Here is an 18,243-nt window from a genome sequence, read left to right on the forward strand (position 1 = left end):
GTCCTCACCAGCTCCAAGGACGTTTGAGCAGCTCTTCCCGCAAAATCGCAAAACGCCTAAACTCCTTTGGCTGGCCCACAGGATTTCTTGACAACCTCAACCTCAGAACAAAAGGAGACATTGGTAAACATATTGCCTTAATTAATTAGCATTTTTAAAGTTTTCTCCTATTGATTCCTATGGTGCTTAATTACGCACAATGAGACTATATTTTGCTAAACGTTGAAAAAGCATAACTTAAAAACTACTTACCCAATTTTGATGATCTTGTTCTTAAAATTTTTATAAAATCTGAAGTATTTTCAAAAATTGGTCTTCAGTTATTCCTTTGGGTGTGTGTCTTGCTTTATTGATACTGCCAGCACAACGAATGTTTTGCACTTCTCCAAGATTGGCCTAACTGCTCGACCAAGCTACCATAAAAATTGGAGTACTAAGTGATCTAGTTTTTACCTCTGTAGCAGAAAAACGATTGGTGAGCCAACCCCGGATCAAATATAGGAGTCCAATCTTTACATTCAGTCTTTTCAATCTATACGGAAAATCATATTGGTGAATTCAATGGTCTTTTATTATAGAAGCTTCAAAAACAACAGCTGTCACATGTTTTGCCCCCCCATATGGTTTGTGTACCTGGGGATTTCTCAAGGCTGCAAGAACATGGGAAATAGGTTAACAGTGAACTTAAACTCTAAAGGTATAGCCATCACCCGAAGTGCAAAGTTATCAAGTTCGCCAGGGATTTTTTACCCTGTATGAAAAGTGATGATTTAGACAAAACTGTTTCCGATAGTGGGTCTAGTAAGAGAAAAGACCTTCACGCCATACAGGTTACAAGGTGATATGAAGAAGAAGATTGAGAATCCCAAAGTATTGAGAGTACTCAAGTTAAGTAAAACAGATTTCAATTAAGATAAGGACTTAGACAGAAATCATCCAAGAGTGTGATGAGATTTGGACCAGGAACAAGAAGCAAAAAAGGGCCCTCAGCCCCATGCAAACCCACATATCCCATACAATACCTATTAATACAATCTGGAATATGTGTCCATTTTTGAATAGCACAGATTGTGCAAGTAGCAGGTCAAAAGTATATCTGTACTGGCAAAGATATATAATAATGTAGGCATCAGAATCCACCCAACTGAACAACTGTGTATAGGTAGTATTTAGGAGGGATAGATATCAAAGACAAGTAGTTTCATCTATTTAACTAATAGTCTAAACTGGAAAACTCAACTGCAAGTCTAGTGGTCCCACATATTGCATCCAAATACAATACGTATCGTGCATAAAATCATATGGGTTTTTACATAAATACTATGAGATACAATGGCTATAAGTGTTAACATCCAAAAGGCCAGATCGATGCATCTCATTTAGTTAAGACAACATTGATATCTATTAATGGTACCAGTGGATGTTTATCAATTACAAAGAATTGGGGAGAGCACTGTGCAATTCAAGCTTAATAACGTTATTCAATCGTGCAGGTGATATTAACAAAATGAGGCTGCAAATATTGCCTTCCAGAAAGTAAATGAGAGGCCAAGTCAACCTCAAAGTTGTAGAGAACATTATATTTTTAGAAAAACATCATTAATTTTGGAGAGAAAATACGTTATATTAAAGGTCCCAATGCACAATTTTAAATTGCTGGGAAGCTGATGTTTAGTTTGAATTACATTACATTTTAAAGAATGAGGCCAGGCCGAATCAAAATAGGTACAGTCAATAGTACTGTTAATGCATCAGAACAAGGGCAAATATATATAGGGGTGCGGGATGTATTTACCGTAATGGGGCCGGGTCAGGCCAGTGTAAATGATCGGGCATCATACTAAAGTAATATTGTTAAATTACTCTCTTGTTGCAACAAGACAAACATAAACGTGAAGGTGCAAGATGCATTTGCCTTCTTGGGTCTAGGTCAGGTAAGTGAGCCATCAGCTTGCCAAGGCACTAATGTAGCTTGCCAAGGCACTAATGTAGCTTGCCAAGGCACTAATGTAGCTTGCCAAGGTTGGATATACATGGAAAAAGAACCGAAGACTGAATGCAGTCGAGCCACGGATACGCATATTTAGCAAGTAAAATATCATGGCAATCATGTTTACTTACCGAACAGATTATCTGTTGTGTTTCGGTCCCGGGTTAAATCCCAAACATCAGGTGCCTAAGACGAGTATACTGGTGTCCTAGTACCACGCCATGTTAAATAAGAAGGAGGTTTACGTCCTTTTTTCGGTTCCTTAACTCTGTCACAGTGAGTTTTGCTTGGTCTGTGGTGGCCATATTGAAATAGTGCTGAGGAATAAGCTGATTACTATCCCAAACAATAAGATAAATTGTAGTCCTATGCCCTATGTCTAATAGTCACCAAACCAGGTATGTGGATGCATCTCACATTATTTGGTGATATTATGCCCAAAACTGACTCATTCTGGCACAACCGGCCTAACGGTGAAGACGGAGGAGGGTGTTTAATGTTGAAAGAACGTTTGGATGACACTAGGACATATCATTAAGAACAAGTGGTTCATAAGGGGGTTAACTTAAAGAACATCAATCAATGTGTGGTTGCCTCCACTCTCTGCACAGAGTGCCTTGTTTTGCACACTACATAGAGAGCCAGCCTCCTACACCAGTTGAACAGCAGAGCATTCAGGAAGAAAGTGCCCATGTATCAGCAGAAAGAAAACAATGACAAACCCAATCCAAACAGGAAGGCAAGCACAGTTAAAAGGGCCCATAGATAACTCCGTGGATGAATCAGATAGTTAGTTGTAAGCCAATTGAATAGCTTATGTATTCTTGATATAGGTGCAGTTGAAAATGCTGAAGAATTTGAAAAATAATTGTTGATATCAACAAAATATACAGAAGCAGTTCCTGCACACACTTTAGCTGGTGTCAGAGAAGGAGAACTGGCAGATGTATCCCTTGGTGGTTCATAGTAGATGATTCCATCTGTTTGTGTGGAGTTAAAGAAAAAGAACTCAGAACTTTACAAATCTCAACATCGATGATGTAGAAACAGGTACTAATGAAAGGTCATTTTCCACCCTCCCCAAACTCTGGGAAGTCTCATCACTGTTGGTTACATTTTCAAGAGGCACACCCTGACTGGCAGTGAGAGGGGCTCAGGAACTGACCAAGAGCCCTTGTGGTCTACTGTGTAGGATTGGCCACATGGTATAACTTGACATTGTCAATTGATACAAAGTAGTTTTCTTTGGAACCAGGCAGTGGAGGTAGAATGACAGTTCTGGTGCCGTGCATTCTCTGGACTGGAATGGGGGCTCGATATGCAGGGACAAATTCTTTTTTTACAGCAATCTTTGCATGCACTAGATCCCCAACTTTTGGAATCCAGCCTGTCAATGTTGTTGGTGAATCCCTCATTCTAAAGGTGGCGGCATGTGCAGATGTGTTTTCATCAGGTTTTCATGAGGTAACTTACCAAATTTCCAACACTTCAATTGAGTACTCAGATTTATTGATTTATGTTGAAGATAATAAACTTCAGACAAAGTTTTTTCGCAAAACAACATCTGCTAACTCAATTCTTCATGCCACCAGTTGTCATTCATCTAGTACCATTCGGAATATACCCAAAGGCGAATTTAGACGAGCCAGACTTAATTGCACTAACATCTCTGACTATGATAAAACGTCCCTTGAAATGACCAAGAGACTTACATCCAGGGGGTACAATAAGGCCTCTTTAAATACCATCAGAAATGAAGTGAGAAGTATGGATAGGAACTCCCTGCTGAACAAACCCCAAAAAAACAATAAGAACACATCTGTTCGCTTCATCACAGCTTTTCACAATGGCCATAACTATATTCGTAAATCACTTAGAAAATTCTGGTTTTTACTTTTGAACAACTCTTCTATTAATCAATATATCACTAACCACCCCCAAATAGGTTTTAGGCGGGCACCTAATCTTCGCAATAAACTTTGTCCTTCATTTCTCCAACAAAGGTCTTCCACTACCTTTCTACCACCTAAACCAAAAGGTATTTGGTAGCAAATGTTCTGTATGCAAACTGGGTCTCTCCAAATCCACATCGGTCAACATCAACAACTGTACCCACCGGATCACTGATTTCATTAACTGTGCCAGCACTCATGTTGTTTATGCCATTTGGTGCCCTTGCAACTTAATTTATATTGGCAGTACGATCCGTCCTTTAAAAACCAGAATCCAGGAACATTTTCGGAACATACAAAAATCTGACACTCAAGCACCATTGGTTGAACATTTTACCAACTGCCATCAACATCAACGTACCTTTACCTTCAGTGGTCTACGACGCATCACACTCTCTCCGAGAGGTGCCAATACATCACTGCGACTACGTCAAGAAGAAAGCCACCTTATTATTAAATATGATACAGTCAACAATGGCCTCAACAAAGCTCATGAATGGCATTTTGGGCTAATGTAAACAACAAAAAAGGGTTTTTCTGTTTTATCCCCTTTTCGCTTTCCAGAAATTGCTACTTATAATGTGTTGTTATTAGTTAAGCTTTACCGTACGGTTGTTTCCCTGAGATGTATTTGTTAGAGTATTGTACTGATCTGTTGTATCTTTCCTCCTCCCTTCTTCTTTTTTCTTCCTTCTCTTTTCTTGCAACACTGTTGCTCCCTACTGTTTTAATCTAGTCGTTTATTAGCTATTTGTTCCCCTATAGGCTTATTCTATCTCTAATTCAAACCAATTCTCTGGCCCTTTCCCCTTCTTCTCTTAGTTTTGCTTTTATGCCTTCCACTTGACTTACTCCTCTTTATTTTTACTTGTGTCTTTTACCTGGCAGTAGACCATTATAATGATGGAAGTATTTGGTCCCTAAAGATGGCGTTTTTTTTAGCCTCAATGATTTACTCTGCCGCTCCAAGATGGCAGCTGTTTTCCTTTTCCTCTTTTTCCTTTTCTTTTCTGTTTACAAAGATGGCGCTCGTTACCCTGAGGATCGGTAGTCCGTTGTTTGTTTTTACTACAAACAAAACAACGTGATAAGACTATCTCTCCAGTCACAGGTATTTTACCGTGACCAAGACGCACTCGCGCCCGTCCGGTTTTCATGGCTCTTTGCCGCTTACATGCGGCGTTTCCGACTTTCTTGCATCTCAAAGGTGAGGATGGGAGCGCTGTTGCTATATTTATTAACATATGGAAATTTCGCTTAGTCTATCTAGTTTAGGTTTTCTGTTAATCGTACAATACATTCTACTTGTAAAAGGCGGTTCCTTTGATTTACAAACTTCATGAATACCGAACTTTTGTCTAAAACGGCTAAATATAACTTGTATGTCCTTCTAAGTTAGTTATTCATTTATACCACAGTTGATAATATCGTTACAAAATGTTCTTACATTTCTCTTTAAAGCTTGATATGCCTCAACATCTGATTATTATTTCTTTACAGAATATGATTAACTCAGTATCCAAATTATAAATGCTTGCCTTTTTTTTCACGGTATGTCTGCTAATAACTTAATACCTTTCTATCATTATTTCTCATTCTTAAGCATTACCTCTCACTCTTAAGCATTGGTTTATTTTTTGGGATACCTCTAGCTTTCACTGGACTTAAGGCACTAAGGCCCTCATTCTGACCTTGGCGGGCGGCGGAGGCCGCCCGCCAAAGTCCCGCCGCCAGGTTACCGTTCCGCGGTCGAAAGACCGCGGCGGTAATTCTGACTTTCCCGCTGGGCTGGCGGGCGGTCGCCTTCAGACCGCCCGCCAGCCCAGCGGGAAAGAGGCTTCCACGATGAAGCCGGCTCGGAATCGAGCCGGCGGAGTGGAAGCTGTGCGACGGGTGCAGTTGCACCCGTCGCGTATTTCACTGTCTGCGCAGCAGACAGTGAAATACATGTAGGGGCCCTCTTATGGGGGCCCCTGCAATGCCCATGCCAGTGGCATGGGCACTGCAGGGGCCCCCAGGGGCCCGCGACCCCCCCTACCGCCATCCGGATCCCGGCGGTCGGACCGCCAGGATCTGGATGGCGGTAGGGGGGGTCGGAATCCCCGCGGCGGTGCAGCAAGCTGCGCCGCCGTGGAGGATTCAATGGGGCGGCGGTACACTGGCGGGAGCCCGCCAGTGGTGCCGGTCCGACTGCGGCTTTACCGCCGCGGTCGGAATCCCCATTGGAGCGCCGCCGGCCTGTCGGCGGTGCTCCCGCGGTCCTCCGCCCTGGCGGTCTTTGACCGCCAGGGTCAGAATGAGGGCCTAAATGTTTAATTATTTTTAAAACCTCTCCTCTGCAAATTTCTCCTCAAACTTGAGTGATCATGATACTAGCCGAAGTGACCCTTGACTACCTCTCGGATCTAATACTCCCGCTGTACTCACAGATTTTCTCTTTCCTTTTTTAACTTCACAGACTGAGTAACATCACAGAATCTGTAGCACGCTTGGTTCCTGTTTGACTTCTTTTTTTGTTCTCTGTTCTGATTTTATGGACTAGGAATTCCACCCTAATCACCTACCAGCTCTTCTCATGTTTGGGCTCAAGAACTCTCCAACTCTGGAATATCGCATCAGAAACTATTTTGTACGGGATTTCGTCTTTTTGCTCACCATTCAGTGGTGCTTGAAGGTATCTAAACTTTTTCCGTTTAACATGATCAATTCTATCAGCGAATTTGATTCTTCTTTTCTCTTTCAGCCTTGAGAAAGCCCCGGCTTATATAGCCAGAGGGGGTGAAACACGAGTTGGCTGATTCTCTTTTCTCTTGTCATTACTTTTTTAATTTTGCCTTTGTCTCGAAAACAAGTGACTCTTTGAACTTTCGGAATCAAAATGCCTGTATACCAATGAAATTAAATTCTAATTTGAAAACCTCAAGAACTTTTTGAGTGGGACTTTACCCCTTTTTTTGTAGTGTTTTCATCACAGAACTGTTGTATTTCCTACAAGACAGTTGACACATTAATTTATGTCACAAGGTGTGTCTGCCGCCACTGTACCAAGGACATCAAGATCTGGGACATACATAGGTGTGCTGAATAGAACCTCATATGGGGTGGCCCTCCCGAGGATCTTCTAGGCAGATTCTTTAGTGATGTCTGAGCTCCATATAGGTGGTTAAGCTAACTATGACCCGTACCAGGTACCCTTGCAGTTAAGGATTGCTTTAAGGCTCTGTTTTTCTGCCCCACCACTGCATTTCCCTCGGGATGATAGGGAGACAAGGAATGGAGTTGGGCACCAATTGTCGCCATCGTGTCCCTGAATGCTCTGAAGGCAAAGGCAAGGCTTTGGTCCAAATGGAATGCCGTAACTGCATATGTCCTAATGAAGACTTGCAAATCTTTAATAACAGTACGAGCATCAGCTGATCATTGTAGCCATACCTGTAGAAATCTGGAGCAAGAGTCAACAGCAATTAAGATGTATTTGTATGCACTATCAACTGTTAGGGGACAACAATGGTCGAGGTACACACATTGTAGTGGTTTTGTGGAAATTAGGAGGGGTGTCTGTGGTGGGCATTTCGCAGTGGACTCTCTTATTTGTTGACAGTTATCACAACAAAGAACATACTGTCTGGTCTGTGCGTATAGACCTGACCACCAATATCTTTTTTTGCAATAATGAAATTGTAGCTGCTACACCTGCATGTGCAGAAGCAACCACTACATGCGCTGCTTTTATTAGATCTAATCTTAGGTCTTGGTTGGGGATCAAATGATCACCCACCCCTGGTATGGTTGTGAATGCAACATTTTGAGCACTTAGATGGTAGGAATAATTATTACGCCAATGGTAGGGGCTTGCTGCCAGTCAAAGCTTTCACAGCAGCCAGTGTTTCATCATCCACCCACGTCCTAGAACGTGTAATCACAGGAACAGAGGCCGTGGCTACTGCTTACTTGGCTGTTTCATCAGTCAAAGTGTTTCCTGCAATGTGTATTCCTACATGTTGATGGCCCATTGTATGTAATACATGTGTATTTGGTAGCATCTCCTTTAGATCGGCTACCTTCCCCCACAGAAGTCTCTTTTTGATTGTGTTCCCTTTTGAATCTCTGAACCCATTCTGGCTCCAGTAATGCAGGTATCCATTAAAGGACTAGACACAATAATATGAATCACACACAATCAGTGGTATAAACTCAGGGTCAGTATGTTCCAGTGCCAAAAATAGACCCTTAAGCTCTGCCAATTGTGCAGTGCAGTCCCCTAAGGTCTGCATGTATGTGTTTTGGAGGTGGAACTTGACGTCCCTCATGAATCCGTTTACAGCCGCGCAGCACTGATGTTTGGTGGCTACTACTGGTTGTGCTGAACCAGAAGCATCAATGTAAATAATCATTTGATAGTGATCAAGAGGCAAATAGTTTGTAGCTGTTGAAGTTCATATTGAAGGAGCTCTTGGATCTGAAGGTTTGGGTCAAAAACATAATGAACATCAGTGGGAGTAAGAGAAGTGGCCCATTCAATTGCGTGGATGTAATGCTTTTTACGTTTGGAACACTGGCTTTTGTCACAGCCCCTAAGGCTGGTGTCGGGGTCACGACAGCAATGCGTTTCCCTTGGGACAGATCTCTCTTTTATGACTGCCATCTGAACAGCAGTCAGAATTTTCTCAGTGGGACCAAAGCATTGTTCAGCTGTTGAATGCAAACGTGATTTGCATGCTACGGGTACGGTATCACCTTCATTGAATGTTACATAGATTAACCCAGTGGCACCAGCAATTACTCTGATGGCCAAGTTTGTTTTGTTATTTCATGTATGTAGAGGTTTTGCATCAAGCATATTTTGCTGTAATGCTCTTAGAATGCATGTGTGTTCAACCGTCAAATATTTACTTGACAAGTCCCCTTTGCAGGCAGGATTCCAACCCAAAATTAGCACGTTAGATCAAGTATATAGATTCTCCCTCCTTTATTGGAAATGTTTTCGGCAACCAGAATTTATTTGTTGCATTTGTTGAACTCCACGCCGCATTTGATCTAGTCCCGTGTGAGAAACTTTGGAGAGTATTAGGACATGAAGGCTCCAAAAGGTTTATTAGAACTTCTTATTAGGATCCATGAACATAATTATGCCCAAGTAAGGTGGAAGGTCAAAGGCAAATTTACAGAGTGAATGCCAGTATTCTGTGGGGTAAGGCAGGGGGGTGTTTTTGGAGAGCTGGGGAACTGTGTCAACAATTCCCCTGCCTTAAACGGGCTGAAGGTGGCACTATTGCTCTTTGCAGATGATTCACTGCTGATACCCAAGTCACCGATGGGCCTTCAAACATTGCTGGATAGGTTTTTAGGAGTATTGTAGTAAAATGGGTTTGGAGCTAAATGCGGCCAAAATTAAGTTTATGGTCCTTGGCAACCCATTAGAGAGGATGTATAGTTTTGGCTATCTGGGTCTGAGGCTTTCTCACAAATTTCATTGCGAGCCTCTAGTTTTAAAAGGCTCCTTTATTTTATCCCATCGAGCCAAGGTCATAAAGCGATTTTATAAAAAACATCCTCGCAACATATCTTACCAGCTCTTCAAGGCCCAGAGTGCTGCTCTGTATGGAGGTGAAATTTGGCGATATTGTGATATTTACAAGATGTCTGTAGCCGAGAATAAATTTACTAGGACTTTGGTTGCCGTACCTGCTTGCACCCCTCTTATTCTGTTGGATCTAGACTTAGATCTTAAACGTGTATCAGATTTGGCCCAGTTGAGGCCTTTATTATTTTGGATTTGTGTCCGGACAACTCCAGAACTTGCTGTTTATAGAGATTTGCTACACAAATTAATGGAGCTGGACCATCCTTTGAAGGCCCCATGGTTGAGAGACATTTTTAACTGGTGCAAGAAACTGAGATTACTTAGATACTGGGCCTCTCTAGACTCACTCTGTAGAGGAGATAAGATCGGCAATCTGGGGCAATTGACTGAACAATTCCTCGATGTTAAGCTCTTGGCAGCATACAAGAATTTCTTAGATATTACAACTCCGCCCCTGGCCAAATGCCTATACATAAAATTCAGATATGGCTGTTTGCCCGTAAGAGCTTTTTGTGGCACATGGGGGAAAGAGCAAGGACCATTCTACTGCTCGGCATTTGGTATTGATCACAAATCAGTCCAACACACTATGGGGGTCATTCTGAGTCTGGCGGGCGGCAGAGGCCACCCGCCAGACTTCCCCCCTCCAAAATACCGCTCCGCGGTCGAAAGACCGCTGAGGGTATTTTGGCTTTTGCACTGGGCTGGCGGGGGACCGCCAAAAGGCCGCCCGCCAGCCCAGTGCAAAAGACCCTTCCCACGAGGACGCCGGCTCAGAATTGAGCCGGCGGAGTGGGAAGGTGCAACGGGTGCAGTGGCACCCGTCGCGTATTTCAGTGTCTGCAATGCAGACACTGAAATACAAAGTGGGGCCCTCTTATGGGGGCCCCTGCAGTGCCCATGCCATTGGCATGGGCACTGCAGGGGCCCCCAGGGGCCCCATGAGAACCCATACCGCCATCCTGTTCCTGGCGGGAGAACCGCCAGGAACAGGATGGCGGTATGGGCTGTCAGAATCCCCCATGGCGGCGCAGCAAGCTGTGCCGCCATGGGGGATTCCCAGGGCAGCGGAAAACCGGCGGGAGACCGCCGGTTTTCCACTTCTGACCGCGGCAAAACCGCCGCGGTCAGAATGCCCTGCGGGGCACCGCCAGCCTGTTGGCGGTGCTCCCGCCGACCCTGGCCCCGGCGGTAAGGAACCGCCGGGGTCAGAATCAGGCCCTATGTTTCCTATGTCCGGGTACCACAGCCAGAGGTGAAGGTGGCCACGTCCTGTTTGCTTAGGCCTCGGGGTGGTCAGCTGCTCTGAGACTCAGTGCATTTTGAAATATGACACCTCTGTTTCTGTTCTATTTTCTGTCAGTCTCTTCTGGTTTAATGTGTGGCTGAAATGGGAAAAGATTTTGAACCACCTATCTAGTATGTAGGTGTGAGCCCCAGTGGAAGGCGGGGTGCCATTCCTAAGATTTGCACAGTAGGTTGTTTGCATTTTAGCAATGGTTGTATACATGGGGGTTAACATGCTATATTAGAGTCTGCTGGGTTTTATTGTGTTTTAATGTTTTTACCTGTTGCTCAAAATTACATTTTAACTGTTTTGTTTTTGTGTCTTACCAAAACACAATTAAGAGTTTTGTTTGGGAAGTTGCTCACTTTTTGGCTTACACTGATACGATGTACTTTATTTAAATACTTTTTTCTGAATTCTAGAGGTTTTAATAGTGAAGTTTCATTGCGCTGGTTTTTAATTTGTTTAATTCTGGTTTTAGTTTTTGAACGTGAATTATGATTACATTACACAAGGAGAGAGATGAGAGGTGAGTCATTCACATGTCCTTCCAACTTTAAAATAATACACACAAAAGGTGTAGAGGGACAAGTTTTCTCCGTATGGCAACAATCACTTTGATTGTGATTCTGCCACCACTTATGTCATTACAACATTGGCAGTAAATGCCGCTTTCCGCCGTGCAGAAGACCGGCAACACACCACCGCGGCCGCGGAATTCCGCCACAGCCATTACGATCCACAGCTCGGAATCCGCCAAAATCTAGACACCACACAAGTCCGTCACACCAAAGGTCAGTGATAAACTGGCGATAACAAAACGGACACCGTCACGCCAACAGGAATATGCCCACACTATCACGACCCACGAATCCATACGGCGGTCTTTCAAACGCGGTATTCCATTGGCAGTACACACCGCCGCGCTCAAAATACACACACATTTACAAAACACAACCACATTGGACAAATCGAAATATACACACCTGATACACATACACACACCACTCCCACACACCCAATACAATATAAAACACCCACCCACATTACCCACAAATCCTTACAACCACAATTGTGACTGAAGGCCAGAGAGAGACACCACCATCTACAAACTAGCATCCACAGGCACTCAACACCATCACTCACACAACATCCACGCACAAAACACCACACCCCCCTAAACATCACCCCTCACATCACAACACACACCACCCCACACATCACCCACACCACCCCATGACACCGTAAAGACACCCCAGGTTTTCTGAGGAGGAGCTCAGGGTCATGGTGGAGGAAATCATCCGGGTAGAGCCACAGCTATTTGTAGCACAGGTGCAGCACACCATCATAGCTAGGAAGATGGAGCTCTGTCCAACTGGATCCAGATGACCAGCCCGGCCCATCTGGGACCTCGGGACAGTCTGTTCCCTTCACACTGGCACAAGCCACAACAGAGCCTCCCCCCTCTGGAAACACCAGCACAGCACCCACCCAGTGGGCCCATACCTCTGTCCCCAGGACACGTCAAGCAGCAGTGTGTCCACCACTACAGGGAACCCAGGCTAACCCACCACCCCAACAACACCAGGAACCTGGGGGCAGTGGCAGTGGGCACACGGTTTAGGGAACAGAGGCCCAGGAACAAAGGGGAACTGGGAGGGCTGCTGTGCGACAGGGGGAGGACAGGCCCAGGGAACTTACTCTCCACGAGGCCCTCTCCAACATCATGGGAGCCTACCACCATTCCCAGGAGACTATGGTAACAGTACTGGCCAAGTTTCAGGAGACCCAGCGGCTGCAGGAGGAACAGTATTTGGGGTTCAGGGAGGAACTCAAATCCATCAATACCACCCTGGGCACCATTGTAGGGCTGCTGAAGGAACTCGTCAACACCAGGAGGGACACTGTGGCACAACAAGGGGCCCCTGACACTAGCCTGGACGATGAACTGCCCACCACCTCCGCTAGCGCTAGTGGACAGGAGGCACCGCCACAGGACCACCACACCAGCACCCCACCCCCTGCAGATGGAGAACCACCCCTCAAACGATCCCTGAGATCCAGGACACAGACAGAGAACAATGCCAAGACCCCCACCAAAAAATGAGACCACCCTGATTGTCATCCTTCTGTCCCACTTTGTCACCCTGTCCATCCTTAAACTGCCCGAACTCCACTTCCTATGCCCCTTTGGACAATGCACCTGTGAGACTAATAGACTGGACTCTGCCATGGACATTCCTCCACCATCACCCCTCACCATTTTACAACCCCCTCCACTATTTAGCACTTAAATAAACACCCTTAAATCCCAAAACTATCTGGAGTCAGTCTGTGCTTTCAAAAATGTATTTGCAATAACTGTGGAAAACTGCTATATCCATTGTATTGTCAACATACCTATGTCACACAGCTCTAGTCCATGAGGAAACAAAGCAGATGTCACACAGTGGGACCCACATCTGTGAATTTGAAAGGGAAAGTGACAACTCAGGGTCCATACATTGGGTGAAAGTGACAGGCAGATGAGAGGTAGAACAAGGGTATAAGATGTAGCAGGCAGTGATGTCTTCTTACCTGTGTCTCACTGGAAGTATTGATGAATCACAGTGTTGCTGTTGTCGATATTCTCTTCTTCTGCTTCCTCGTCTTCACTGTCCACAGGCCCCACAGTTGCCACAACACCTCCAACTGGACCATCCTCCTGCAGAAAAGGCACCTGTCATCGCAAAGCCAAGTTGTGAAGCATACAGCAGGCCACGATGATCTGGCGCACCTTCTTTGGTGAGTAGAATAGGGAACCACCTGTCATATGGAGGCACCGGAACCTGTCCTTCAGGAGTGCCGAAGGTCCTCTCTATAACCCTCCTAGTTCACCCATGGGCCTCATTGTAGCGTTCCTCTGCCCTTGTCCTGGGATTCCTCACTGGGGTCAGTAGCCATGACAGGTTGGGGTAACCAGAGTCACCTGCAAATGTCGAGGGACAACTGTTAGACACACACTAACTCTTAGGGATATCCCCAGACCCAGACACCTAGTCACACCTAGTATAGGGTCCATGTCCTCACCTAATAGCCACACACTGTGCCTCTGGAGTTGCCCTATCACATAAGGGATGCTGCTATTCCTCAGAATGTAAGTGTCATGCACAGAGCCAGGAAACTTGGCATTCACATGGGAGATGTACTGGTCGGCCAAACACACCATCTGCACATTCATCGAATGGTAACTCTTCCGGTTTCTGTAACACCTGTTCACTCCTGCGGGGGGACCAAGGCCACATGGGTCCAATCAATGGCACCAATGATGTTGGGGATATGTCCCAGGGCATAGAAGTCACCTTTCACTGTAGGCAAATCCTCCACCTGAGGGAAAACGATGTAGCTGCGCATGTGTTTCAGCAGGGCAGTCAACACTCTGGACAACACGTTTGAGAACATAGGCTGGGACATCCCTGATGCTATGGCCACTATAGTTTGAAAAGACCCACTTGCCAGGAAATGGCGTACTGACAGGACCTGCACTAGAGGGGGGATTTCAGTGGGATGGCAGATAGCTCACATCAGGTCTGAGTTCATGGATTGTGGCACGGTCCAGTCTGTAGGTGACAATTACATGTCGCTCCTCCATTGTCAACAGGTCCACCAGCGGTCTGTACACCGGAGGATGCCGCCATTTCCTCACCTGCCCCAGCGGACGTGCTCTACGGAGGAGAACAGCGAGCAGAGAGTCAGCCAACACTGAGTTACGAAAACACAACTTTATTCCACATTTATTTAAATCCGCTATGTGCCTGTATTAGTGTGTATGCAAGGCCTAGATATATGTGACACATTTAAAATTAATGCCATGTGGCCCCCTGAAACGGCGGCTGCCTGACCTGTAATGTGGGAAAAGGGGATATGAGGTAACTGCGCTGGCGTCGTACACTGTCGCGGTAGGCGGTCGAAGACCGTGGCGCAATCCTGCATTGGTTAACATTGGACCCTATGGGTCCCAGGAGCCAATGATGATGTACGCCGGCGGTGACGAAACGCACCGCCGCGGACTTGACCGCCATTTTCTCTCTGTTCATTCACTTGATACCTAATCTTCGACAGGAGAGGACCTACACTGCAAGTGCTGCTGTGACCTCAGTCTGGAAGAGACAATGGCTCATGTGTCTGGGGAAAGGGCCTCCTGCCTTCAGCAGGGAGGAGTTGGAGAAACTAGTGGATGGGGTCCTCCCCCAGTACACGCTACTCTACGGGCCTCCAGACAAACAGGTAAGTACACTGTGAGCATGTTGAATGGGCAATGCCTGTGTGGGGTGGTGTGGATGGAAGATAGGGGGGGAGAATGAGGCATGCATGAAACAACGGTGAGTGCATGTGCATCATGGCAAGGGTAGGGATGCGGGCCAATGACTGTGACGGTGCGGACGGTTATATCTTCTCCTTTTCCCCTGTACTATTCCTGTAGGTCAGCGCCCACCAGAAGAAGGATATTTGGCGTGCCATTGCCAAGGAAGTCGGGACCCTGGGGGTCCACCACAGACGGAGCACCCACTGCCGGAAAAGATGGGAGGACATTCGCCGCTGGAGCAAGAAGACGGCGGAGGCCCAGCTGGGGATGGCCTCCCAACGTGGGAGGGGTGCCTGTCACACCATGACCCCCCTGATGTTCCGGATCCTGGCGGTTGCGTATCCAGAGTTGGATGGGCGCTTGAGGGCATCACAGCAGCCACAAGGGGGTGAGTACACTCTCATTCAGCTGATTCTGCGCACATTGGAGGTGTCTGGGTGGGGGAGGTGGGCTGTAGGTTCCCCTAGGCCAGGGTGAGTTTAGTAGGCAAGGTCGATTCGTAAGGCAGGCCATGTGGCACCCCACCCCACCTGTGTTCAGAGCCGACTACACCTAGTCAGGCTCCTGTGACTTCCATGTGTGCTGCAATCGGGCATAAGCCTTGTAACCCATGTCCCTGTGATTAATTAGGGAACTCAAAGTGCACGGCGTAGTGCAGAGGTGTTCTGTGTCTGTAGTGTCCGCCAACGGTAGCGGTATTGCATGCACTCAACATGTCTTTCTTCTGTCTTCCCCCCCCTTTTTGTGGTCTCCGTGATCTTGTCTGCATTAGCATCATCAGGCGGAGGAGCAGTGGCACCGGAGCAGGAGGGAGCTTCATCCCACATGGCCCTGGAGGGCGACACAACGGAGTCTGAAGCCACCAGTGGGACGGAGGGCGAGGGGAGCTCCACAGCGGGGACAGGAGCTGAGACCAGCGACACAGACTCCTCCTCTGATGGGAGCTCCCTTGTGGTGGTGGGCACCTCTGTGCCCCTGCATCTACAGGTACAGCCGCCACCACCCCTACCAGCACCGCCCTCCCAGCAGCCCCTCAGCGTGTGCCCTGTGGCCGCTCACCCTGGAGGGTGGGCATCTCCTTCGCCCCAGGCACCTCAGCCCCTGCCCCTGTCAGCCCTGCTGCCCTCAGTAAGGAGGCCATTGACCTCCTCAGGTCAATCACTGTTGGGCAGTGTACCATTTTGAATGCCATCCAGGGTGTAGAGAGGCAGTTGCAACAGACCAATGCATACCTGGAGGGCATTCATTCTGGTCAGGCAGCCCAACAGAGAGCTTTTCAGACTTTGGCCTCAGCACTGATAGCAGCCATTGTCCCTGTATCCAGCCTCCCCCCTCCAACTTCCTCCACCCAGACCCAAACACCTGTACCTCAGCCTATCCCAAGCACACCCTCAGACCAGCATGCACACACCTCAACACACAAGGGAAGCTCTGGCAAACATAAGCATCACACATCCCACAGGCACTCACACAAGCATCATACCCATACAGACATACCAACATCCACTGCCTCCACTGTGTCCCCCTCCTCCTCGTCTCCCTCCTCCCTCCCTGTCTCGTCTCCACTCACACCTGCATGCACTATATCTTCAGCCACTATGTCCATCACCAGCACACCCATCAACACACCCCGCTCACGTGCACTCACCACCCCGACTACCATTCACACATCCCCTGTGTCCTCTCCCAGTGTGTCTGTGAGCCCACCTCCCAAGGTACACAAACGCAGCCACACACCCACCCAACAGCCATCCACCTCACGACAGCCTCCAGCCCATGCACCTTCACCCAAAGTCAGCAAACGTACACCTCCTACAACCATTACCTCTTCCTCCACTCCCCAACCCCCTCCATCTACCCGTCCCAGTGTGTCCAAAAGGTTTTCCTGTCCAACCTTGACCTCATCCCCTCACCTCCCCCACCCCCTCAGTCCCCTAGGGCCCGCCTTTCCAGGTCCCAACCCAGCACCTCAGCCACCACATCAGCGGGAACAGTGGTGCCAGCAGTAACCGGCTTCTGGAGTGTGCCAAGCAGCAGGGCAGCCAGTGTGCCAAGGAGCCAGACCACGGGCAGTCCCCCACCTCAGAAGCATAAAAAGTTGCCCACTGCCCGGCGGGAGAAAGGCAAAACATCTGCCACCAAAGGCTGTCCCAGGAGTACAGTTGGGAGTGGGAAGACAGCTGCGCCACCATCCAAGGTGGGGAAGGGGCACAGAAAAAAAGGCAAGTCGCCGCAAACCTGCACGGTGGACAAGACCGCCACCAACACCGCTGCCAAGGACACCACCGCCACCAGCACAGCTGCCAAGGAAACCACCGCCACAAGCATCGCTTCACAGGACATCGCCGCCACAAGCATCGCTTCACAGGACACCGCCGCTACCAGCAACGCTGCCAAGGACACTGCCGCCACCAGCACCACTGCCAAGGACACCACCGCCACAAGCACCGCTGCCAAGGACACTGCCGCTACAAGCACCGCTTCACAGGACACCGGTGCCACCAGCACCACTGCCAAGGACACGGCCGCCACCAGCACCGCTGCCAAGGACACCGCTGCCAAAAGCACCGCTGCCAAGGACACCGCCACCACAAGCACCGCAGGCCAATGAGCGCCGAAAGCTCCGACGCTACTGAGGCCGCCACGAGCAGGATGAAGCACTCTGGGCACAAAGCCCCCTCCAGAACCAGTGGAGATTTACACCCACTACCTCAGTCCTTGGCAGGATGAAGCACTCTGGGCACAAAGCCCCCTCCAGAACCAGTGGAGAAAGACATCCACTACCTCAGTCCTTGGCAGGATGAAGCACTCTGGGCACAAAGCCCCCTCCATAACCAGTGGAGATTGACATCCACTACCTCGGTCTTTGGCAGGATGAAGCACTCTGGGCACAAAGCCCCCTCCATAACCAGTGGAGATTGACATCCACTACCTCAGTCCTTGGCAGGATGAAGCACTCTGGGCACAAAGCCCCCTCCAGAACCAGTGGAGAAAGGCATCCACTACCTCAGTCCTTGGCAGGATGAAGCACTCTGGACACAAAGCCCCCTCCAGAACCAGTGAAGACTGTTATCCACTTGAGAG

Source organism: Pleurodeles waltl, chromosome 6, assembly GCF_031143425.1.
Source record: "Pleurodeles waltl isolate 20211129_DDA chromosome 6, aPleWal1.hap1.20221129, whole genome shotgun sequence".
NCBI classification, from domain to species: domain Eukaryota; kingdom Metazoa; phylum Chordata; class Amphibia; order Caudata; family Salamandridae; genus Pleurodeles; species Pleurodeles waltl.